Genomic DNA, 9,624 nt, shown 5'->3' on the forward strand with positions numbered 1-9,624 from the left:
TAGACTTCTTGAACTTCACGTGCATATACCCAGGTTGAGGTAGAGGGACATCCTCCTCCTCCAAACTTGAATCATTGATCCTCATCAAATGAGCATCTTCCTCATCATCCGTAGTTCGACCACAAGGAGATATATCTCCATAGGTCTTTGGGTCAGCAATGGGATGTGAGACATAGCTCTCTCCGTCGGAATCCTGAGATGACATCTTGCTCCAAATCTGCTACAGAAACAACTCAGAACAAACACAGAGGATATTTGCGTGGTACGGTGGTCAAAACCTTCAGGAGATTATATAATGAATTTTTACCGACCAAAAGAAGTATCATGCAAGAAAACGGAGTCCGGAGAGCACACGAGGTGCCCATGAGGCAGGGGGGCGCCCAGGGGGTAGGGCGCGCCCTCCACCCTCGTGGATGCCTCGTGTCCTTCCCGGACTACTTTTTATTTTCCTATTTTCTTAAATATTCCAAAACAGGGAAAAATTGCTGTTAGAACTATTTTGGAGTCAGTTTACTTACCGTACCGCATACCTATTCCTTTTCGGAGTCGGAAACGTTCTGGAAAGTGTCCCTTATGTATTCCTCCGGGGTTACGGTTTCAATAACATTAGTTTCAACATTTATGGGATTACCCGAGATATAATATTTGATTCTTTGACCGTTTACCACCTTCAGATTTGTGCCTTCGAAGTTGTTGATTTTTGTGGCACCGGAACGATACACCTCCTCGATAACGTAAGGACCTTCCCATTTAGAGAGGAGTTTTCCTGCAAAAAATCTCAAACCAGAGTTATATAGCAAAACATAGTCACCTACATTAAACTCATGCTTTTGTATCCTTTTGTCATGCCATCTTTTAACTTTTTCTTTAAACAATTTGGCATTCTCATAGGCCTGGGTTCTCCATTCATCAAGTGAGCTAATGTCAAATAGTCTCTTCTCACCGGCAAGTTTGAAATCATAGTTGAGCTCCTTAATGGCCCAATATGCTTTATGTTCTAGTTCAAGAGGTAAGTGGCATGCTTTTCCATAAACCATTTTATACGGAGACATACCCATAGGATTCTTATATGCAGTTCTATATGCCCATAATGCATCATCAAGTTTCTTGGACCAATTCTTTCTAGATCTATTAACAGTCTTTTGCAAAATTAATTTGAGCTCTCTATTTCTCAATTCTACCTGGCCACTAGATTGTGGGTGGTAAGGAGATCCAATTCTATGATTAACGTCGTACTTAGCAAGCATTTTACGAAATGCACCATGAATAAAATGTGAACCACCATCAGTCATTAAATATCTAGGGACTCCAAACCTCGGAAAAATAACTTCTTTAAGCATCTTAATGGAGGTGTTATGATCGGCATTACTAGTTGGAATAGCTTCTACCCACTTAGTAACGTAATCAACAACAACTAAAATATGTGTATAGCCATTAGAGGAAGGAAACGGTCCCATATAGGCAAAGCCCCAAACATCAAATGGTTCAATAACAAGTGAATAATTCCTAGGCATTTCTTGACGTCTACTAATATTACCAATTCTTTGACATTCATCACAAGACAAGACAAACTTACGGGCATCCTTGAAGAGAGTAGGCCAATAAAAACCGGATTGCAATACCTTATGTGCAGTTCTATCTCCAGCGTGGTGTCCTCCATAAGCCTCGGAGTGACACTTGCGTAGGATCTGTTCCTATTCATGCTCAGGTACACAACGTCTAATAACATCATCTACTCCTTCTTTATAAAGGTGTGGGTCATCCCAGAAGTAATGTATTAAATCATAGAAGAACTTTTTCTTTTGCTGGTAAGTGAAACTAGGTGGTATAAATTTAGCAACAATGTAATTAGCATAATCAGCATACCATGGAGCAGTGCGAGAAGCATTTATGACAGCTAATTGTTCATCAGGAAAGCTATCATCAATAGGTAGTGGGTCATCAAGAACATTCTCTAACCTAGACAAGTTGTCTGCAATGGGGTTCTCATCTCCCTTTCTACCAATAATATGCAAATCAAATTCTTGTAGCAATAGAACCCATCTAATAAGTCTAGGTTTAGCATCTTTCTTTTCCATAAGATATTTAATAGCAGCATGATCAGTGTGAATAGTTACTTTGGAATCAACAATATAAGGCCTGAACTTATCACAAGCAAATACAACTGCTAAAAATTCTTTTTCAGTAGTAGCATAATTTCCCTGGGCACTGTCTAGAGTTTTACTAGCATATTGGATAACATTTAATTTCTTATCAACTCTTTGTCCCAGAACAACACCTACAGCATAATCACTAGCATCACACATAATTTTAAAGGGTAAATTCCAATCAGGTGGCTGAACAATAGGTGCAGAAATCAAGGCTTTCTTAAGTATTTCAAATGCTTCTACACAATCATCATCAAAGATAAAAGGAACATCTTTTTGTAAGAGATTAGTCAGAGGCCTAGAAATTTTTGAGAAGTCCTTAATGAACCTCCTATAAAAACCGGCATGACCAAGGAAACTTCTTATACCTTTAATGTCCTTAGGACACGGCATCTTTTCAATAGCATCAACTTTAGCTTTATCGACTTCAATACCTCTTTCAGAAATTTTATGCCCCAAGACAATACCTTCATTAACCATAAAGTGGCACTTCTCCCAATTGAAGACAAGATTAGTTTCTTCACATCTCTACAAAACTCGATCAAGGTTGCTCAAGCAATCATCAAAAGAAGTTCCATATACGGAGAAATCATCCATCAAAACCTCAACAATCTTTTCACAAAAATCAGAGAATATAGCCATCATGCATCCTTGAAGGTAGCAAGTGCATTGCATAAACCAAAAGGCATACGTCTATAAGCAAAGGTACCGAAAGGGCAAGTAAAAGTGGTCTTTTCTTGATCCTCTTTTGACACAGGTATTTGAGAGAAACCAGAATAACCATCTAGAAAGCAAAAATGCGTATGTTTGGATAATCTTTCTAGCATTTGATCAATAAAAGGTAAAGGGTAATGATCCTTTTTAGTAGCTTTATTTAGTTTGCGGAAATCATTTACCATTCTATAACCTGTAACGAATCTTTGTGGGATCAATTCATCTTTATCATTAGGAACAACAGTAATGCCTCCCTTCTTAGGGACACAATGGACAGGACTTACCCACTGACTATCAGCAATGGGATAAATTATACCTGCCTCCAGAAGCTTTATATTTCTTTTCTTACCACTTCTTTCATCTTAGGATTTAACCGTCATTGGTGATCAACAACCGGTTTAGCGTCTTTCTCCAATTTTATTTTGTGTTGACATAGAGTGGGACTAATGCCCTTAAGATCATCAAGAGTATATCCAATAGCAGCACTGTCGTGGAATTGTCACGGCAGATGTCCTAGGGTGAGGACTTAGTCGTGAGGCCAGCGCATCTTTGTGGTATCTTGAAAGGGGTTGATTGGGATGAGAGACGCATGGCAGATCAACGCACAAGACAAGGGTTTAGACAGCTTCGGGCCCCGGGAAACATCATCCGGTAATAGCCCTACATGTTGTTTGTGGCTAGGTCTCATTATCATCACGAGGGAGTCGCCGGTAAACCGGCTCTTTGTGTCTAGCCCTAGAGATTGTTTCTTCTTGCCCCTCTTGGGGAGCCCTGCCCCTCCTTATATATGTTGAAGGGGCGGTTTACATGACTAGTCCTAGTTGGATTAGGATTACTCTATTACAAGTGGAGTCCTAGTCTTGCTTCCTTTCTAAGGGGATAGTCCTTACGCTTTCCTCATAAACCGGCCCACCATTAACATGAACCGGCCTTCTGGGCCTTGGGCCTTGTCCTTTATCTGACCCGTCGTCGGGGTCATTCGTGAATCGCCAGGCTCGTAAATCGTCAGACCAGTGAACTGCCGACCCATGAATCGCCAGTCCTCTAGCGGGTTATGATGAAGCGCTAAGTCCGGCCGGGTTATACTTCCGGCCGGGTTACGCCGCGTGGTATATCCCCGACATTAGCCCCCAGTTTAATTTGGATTTATCCATGTTAAACTAATCTGCAACATAAACACACGAACAAATTTGGCGGCTTGTGCTCATCATCCTTAAATCCTTGTCATTTCTTCCTTCTAAAAAATCCGAGTCAATAGACCAGCTTCATAACCAATTTGCTTGCAGAAGATATTTTGTAAATAAAGAATCCATTTGAATCGGCCTTCAATGCTCTGATTTGAAAAAAATATTGGTCTTCAAATATTCAACTGATATCAGCCGGTTTGTAGAACTTGCCGATTTATCATTGCCAAAATTGCCGGGTTATAAAAACTGATGATCCCGGGTCATGACCGTTTATAGACACCGGGTTATGATTGTTGCCAATACCGGGTCACACAATTAATCTTCCTGATTTGCCCAAAACAGAGAATTTGAAGATGTTCCTCCTTTATATGCACATTACATGTAGCCCCCAAGTCTTAAGAGGAGAACATAGTGATAGCTTAAGACTTGTTTCAATATAAATATTGCAACCTTGAAGAAATCCAGATTGTTCATCTCAGTCACTAGCCAGAACTGAGTATTCCTCATATATAGCCCCCAAGTGCCGGGTTGTCATGCTTGCAGCAACCTGGGACTTGAAATTGCCTGATGCTCAAAAAACTTCAACCAGTGTAGCCCCCAAGGGCCGGGTCATTATGCAATAATGAGCAGGGACTTTATAAATATGATCATGTAGAGTGAACAACAACTAGTAGCCCCCAAGGGCCGGGTCAGTAAGATAATATTGAGCTGGGACTTTGTATATACTTCTTTGAAAAGAACATCATATGATGTAACCCCCACCATGGGTCTTGAACCCACGTCCACAAGGTTAAGAGCTTTGTGCTTTACCAACTGAGCAGTGTACCCTTCAATATAATGGATTAAGACTTGTGTACCTTGAATTGTTGACAGGAGCAATTGGTAGCCCCCAAGGGTCGGCTCATTACAATGTGATGAGTCGGGTCTTCAATAAAGTGAGCAAAGAATGACTTTGCATTAGCCCCCAAGTGTCATGGTGCATGCTTGCAGTGACATGAGACTTGCATATTTGATGAAATCTCAACGTGAATAATGTAGCCCCCAAGTGCCGGGTCGTAAGCCTGCAGCGACTCGGGACTATTCCCTCCATTGTAGAATAAATCATATCTGTTAATGATATAATAGCCATTGCGCTAAAGCAACTTTGAAAAACTTAATCATAATACTGGTTATTGATAACCATAATAAAATCCAGCAATCTTGGCTATTTGAAGATTTGAATAATATAATCCAATGATTTATGAGTGCATGATTCCAATGGCGCAATCCAAATATATACTGGCAACTTATAGTCCCAAGCCAGGCCGGTTTAATAAACACCGGATAATTTATCACCATACTGGCGACTTATAGTCGAAAGCCAGGTCGGGTTAATAAACGCCGGTGATTTATAATCATGCTTTATTCAACCTTTTTCTGCATACAACAAGTTTAAAGTGTCCTGGCGGTTTACCGCTGGACGGGTCATAATGCCCAACATATAACCCGGGTTTATAACCAAGGCTGCACTTAAGAATAATCAAATATGAAATATATCATACCTGCGACATTGAATCACATCGTTGGTTTTACCAACTTTTTGTAGTAAGAGTGATAACCCCAATCTTGAGTACTGATAACTCCTTCCATATTGTGTCGGTTTATGATAAAACCGTACCGGGTTCTAATAAACACCGGATTAACCATATATAATACTGGCAACTTATAGTCGAAACCAGACCGGGTTAATAAACACCGGATTATAATTGATCATGTACTGACAACTTGTAGTTGAAAGCCAAGCCGGGTCAATAAACGCCGGTCTATCATAAAATATTATAAATCTCATCAAAGGAGAAAAAACTTGGCAAATAAAAGCATATGAAAACTTGTAGTCGAGGCTTTTCACGGGCTGCCAGGCCCCAAATTCGAGGCTTTTCATGGGCTGCCAGGCCACTGAGTTAAACCATTTCACAAAGCCTTTTAAGATGGTCCTCAATCCTTAACCAATCGTCGTTTTAACTTTGACAAGTTCAGGGTCTTATCAGATTGACTTGTCAAAGTTCGGCGGGTCATACCAGGTTTACCTGGACGGAGTGACTTACTTAAAAAGGCAGGCTAACCCGAGGTTTTAGGTGTATACACCAGGCTTCCAAGCCGTGGCTTGATAGCCTATTACAAGTGTAGATTCTTTGTTCATTGCGATAGCAAAGAATCCCCAAGCAATATTTTGAGTTGTGCTCAGTGGGTGCCTATGTTTGAGTTGTTTTTTTGCAACACTCTCTTCGGCCCCGAAGTAACTTTCTTTTGGCCTTGAGCCGATCAAGAGGTGTAGCTATGGTTCGAATACGACCAAGCCCCCAAGTGATTTTCCTGGTGGCCTTACGCCGATCAAGAGGTGTAGGTATGGTTCAAATACGACCAAGCCCCCTAAGTGATTTTTTTTAGAGCTCGAACTTTGCGAGAGATACTTCTTCTTAAACCGGATGTTAAACCGGAGACATCTTTCCCTTGAACCGGATCTTAAACTGGTATCTTCATTTTCAGCCAGAAATTTTTCTGACGACCTTTAAACTCGAACTTGCGAGAGATTAATTCTTTTTGAACCGGAAATTCTTAAACCGGATTTGAGAGCTTCAGAGCCTTATGGGAGAACAGATTTTCCTTGAACCGGATTGTAAACCGGATATTTGAGAGCTTCAGTGAGACTGACTTCCCTTGAGCCGGTTTTTAAACCGGAATCCTTTCTGATGACCCGGAACTTCTTCATTGAGCCGGGATTTTGTAGCTGTCATATACTTTCTAAACCGGAAATTTTCTGACGGCCTTTAAATGTTCATCAATATAACGGTAGCCTCCGGGACCGGGTTATCTTTCCCTCCAACGTCCTGGGGTTCTTGACTTCACTGAAAACCGGCAAAATTTGCTGAGTCATATCATTGTAGCCCCCGAGGCTCAAGGTGACTTGAGGAGTTGACTTGAGATTCTCCATATTTGACCGTGATATAAACCGGCATAAGTTGTATATCATTGGTGTTGATAGCACGATGTGAATCCACAGAAGGTTGAGGTGACTGCGGCGGGTTATAAATGATCCCGTATGAGCCGTGTCAGCAACTCGGCCAATGGTTCCTTCCAACTGGCGATTTGAAGTTAACCAAACTGTAGTGGCGGCGACTTGTGCACCTGCCCATTGAGCCACCTAGTGCAGACGGCGGTTGATAGTATATGATAATTTGCCTCCATTTTGTTGAAAGAAAAACCGGGCTACCCAAGCTGTGAATTGCTCATAATCAATAAACAACTCATGCAGACAGGTGCGGCCCGGTATGTTGATGTAGACCAGGCCGCGAGAGACGGACAGCAAAGACGGCTGCATCATCAGAGGCAGCTCGGACAGATGAGTCGGCCGCGGCATTGTAAGCCGGTGCGGACGGGGAAAATTGGCACCAGTGTTGTAAACCGGCACGGACGGGCAAGTGTAGACCGGGTCTACAGAGGCGGCGGCTTTATGCATGTCCATTGAACAGCGAGCAAACGCGATCCCGGCAAGTCGATGTAGACCGGGCCGCCAGGGCGGCGGCTTGCGCACATCCATTTATCGGGTAATGAGGCACGGACGAATACTGGGTGCAATGTTGCCAGTACGTGCTCCGTATCCGTGGTATAAACCACATTTGTAGTGAATTATTGTCCTGCGTACAAAAAATATAGCAGGGCGGAGTAGTTGTTTGTCGAAGGAAATCAACATGTACTTAACAAAATATGTAAGATAAATATCACCTGATTTTTAGGCGACAGATGATCATTATATGGCGTCCGTAGATAACCAAGAACTTTTGTGTTGATCCTTTCAAGGGCCTTGCCAGAGTTCGCCGTAGTTTGTATAATCTTCACTCCAAGAAATTGGGGCATATTTATCCTCGGGAACGCCTCGTATACCTTCTGATATGATCAAAAGTTTTTTTCGTAGTCGCATCAGGTCTTGAGCAACTGTTTTTTCTTCAGTCCTTTTTCCACGAAGTATGGGCTGGTTGATTTGCCCTTGTATGCGTGTACTTCTTCCAGCTTTAGACTCCCCTTAGTTGCCCCCCATGAGTGTACTTCCTGGCCAGCTTTGGATTGCAAACGGGATATAGTAATCTGAACGTACTAGGAGTAGCACTCTGCTTTGGTCGGCCCGTGCAAGCAGCCAACCGGAGCGGCAGTAGCACACCGGCACCGCCGAAACAGGGCGGTTGCAACTGCGGCGGCTCAAGCGTGGTTGTGGCGGCTCGGCAATGGAACGAGGCATGGCAGAACCGGCCTGAGCGGGTCACGCGGAGAGGGCAGAGCCGTCGGTGATGGGGCGGGAGCATCGGGTGGTGAGGCGCGGCGACTCGCGGCAGAGGCGAGGCGGAAACGAACGGCTTGCTGGAGGCGGTGGCTCTACCGCGGGCGGCTTGGAGGCACATAAACCGGCGGCCGGGACGGAGGCGCGCAGGCCAACGATGACTTAAGGCACCAGACGCCGCGGTACAGTGACTCAGCAGCAGTAGAAACCGGTTCAGCAGCAGTAGAGGCCGGTTTACGGCGAAGGTGAACGGCGTCCGCGGCAGCTCGAGGTAGCTCGCGGCTTGGAGGCGAGGCTAAACCGAGGCGGCTCAGAAGAAGGTCACGGCAGCGGGCGACTCGGAGGTCGAAACGGAAAGCGTCTCGGAAGCAGGGCCACTTGGCGAGGCGGCAGCTGAAGCAGGACGGAACAGCAGGTTGGTGTTGGGCAGAGGTGACCCGGCGGGGCGGCAGCTGAAGCGGGCAGAGGTAACCAGGCGGGGCGGAACCGGCTCGAGGCCTCGGAGGCCGGTGACGAGGCGGTTTGACCAAGCAATTTGAAGGGTATAAGGCAATTTGATCCTCTGATGCTTGATGACTCGATGGTGACTCACGGGAAGGGCCTTGGCGAGTCGATGCGCGGCGGCAGCCCACGGCGTGGGGAAGTGGAGGGACAAACCGGCTGCGGTTTGAATCAGGGGGTGAGCCAGCAGCGGCCCTCGAACGGCGTTTGACTGGCGGGGCGAGGCAGCGGAGGTGGAAACCGGTGACCCGTCATGCCGCTTGCGGAGGTGGTGAAGCGGGCAGCCGGTCCAGAAGCGAACCAGCTCGGCGGCTTAACGGGATCGCGGATGTAGTAACTCAGAGGACCGCAGACCGGCAGGTTGGAGGCACAGCTGAAACAGGCGGGTTGGATCAGCCAAGGCGGGCTTGCGGCTGTAGAGATGAGGGCGTGTGGTCGGCGGTTCAGGAGCGGCGTCGTCTTCGACCGCTCTGGTCAGGGCGGCACGAGCGCAAGATGAGCCGGCAGTGATGAGCGGGTTGCGGCCCCCACAGTGGGCGCCAACTGTCGTGGAATTGTCACGGCAGATGTCCTAGGGTGAGGACTTAGTCGTGAGGCCAGCGCATCTTTGTGGTAGCTTGAAAGGGGTTGATTGGGATGAGAGACGCAGGGCGGATCAACGCACAAGACAAGGGTTTACACAGCTTCGGGCCCCGGGAAACATCATCCGGTAATAGCCCTACATGTTGTTTGTGGCTAGGTCTCATTATCATCACGAGGGAGT

The sequence above is a fragment of the Aegilops tauschii genome, chromosome 2, assembly GCF_002575655.3.
Source record: "Aegilops tauschii subsp. strangulata cultivar AL8/78 chromosome 2, Aet v6.0, whole genome shotgun sequence".
Lineage (NCBI taxonomy): Eukaryota > Viridiplantae > Streptophyta > Magnoliopsida > Poales > Poaceae > Aegilops > Aegilops tauschii.